Below are 1,383 nucleotides of genomic sequence, written 5' to 3' on the forward strand. Positions count from 1 at the left end.
ATAAAGAACAGAAATGTTATGGACCTAACAGAAACAAAAGATATTAAGAAGACTTGGCAAGAATACACAGAACTATATAAAAAAGATCTTCATGACCTAGATAGCCATGATGATGTGATCACTCACCTAGAGCCAGACATCCTGGAATGAGAAGTCAAGTGGGCCTTAGAAAGCATCACTATGAACCAAGCTAGTGGAGGTGATGTAATTCCCATTGAGCTATTTGAAATTCTAAAAGATGATGCTGTGAAACTGCTGCACTCAATATGCCAGCAAATTTGGAAAACTCAGCGGTGGCCACAGGACTGGAAAAGGGCAGTTTTCATTCCAACCCCAAAGAAAGGCAATGCCAAAAAATGCTCAAACTACCACACAATTGCACTCATCTCACACGCTAGCAAAGTAATGCTCAAGATTCTCCAAGCCAGGCTTCAACAGTACATGAACTGTGAACTTCCAGATGTTCAGGCTCGTTTTAGAAAAGGCAGAGGAACCAGAGATCAAATTGCCTATATCTGCTGGGTCATAGAAAAAGCCAGAGAATTCTAGAAAAGCATCTACTTCTGCTTCATTGACTATGCTAAATCCTTTGACTGTATAGATCCGAACAAACCATGGAAAATTCTTCAAGAGATGGGAGTCCCAGATCACCTTACCTGCCTCCTGAGAACTCTGTATGCTGGTCAAGAAGCAATAGTTAGAACTGGACATGGAACAACAGACTGGTTCCAAATTGGGAAAGGAGTACATCAAGGCTGTGTATTTTCATTCTGCTTATTTAACTTATATGGTGAGTTTATCACAAGAAATGTTGGGCTGGAAGAAGCACAAGCTGGAATCAAGATTTCTGGGAGAAATATCAGTAACCCTAGATATGCAAATGACACAATCCTCATGGTAGAAAGCGAAGAGGAACTAAAGAGCCTCTTGATGAAAGTGAAAGAGGAGAGTGAGAAAGCTGGGTTAAACCTCACCATTCAAAAAACAAAGATCATGGCATCCAGTCCCATTACTTCATGGCAAATAGATGGGGAAACAATGGAAACAGTGACATACTTTCTTTTCTTGGACTCCAAAGTCACTGCAGATGGTGACTGAAGCCATGAAATTAAAAGATGCTTGCTCCTTGAAAGAAAAGCTATGAGCAACCTAGATAGCATATTAAAAAGCAGAGCCATTACTTTGCCGAAAAAGGTCCATCTAGTGAAAGCTATGGTTTTTCTAGTAGTCATGTATGGATGTGAGAGTTGGACTGTACAGAAAACCGAGAGCTGAAGAATTGATGCTTTTGAACTGTTATGTTGGACAAGACTCTTGAGAGTCCCTTGGACTGCAAGGTGATCAAACCAGTCAGTCCTAAAGGAAATCAGTCCTGAATATTCA

Source organism: Bison bison, unplaced genomic scaffold (assembly GCF_000754665.1).
Source record: "Bison bison bison isolate TAMUID 2011002044 unplaced genomic scaffold, Bison_UMD1.0 scf7180017849125, whole genome shotgun sequence".
NCBI lineage: Eukaryota > Metazoa > Chordata > Mammalia > Artiodactyla > Bovidae > Bison > Bison bison.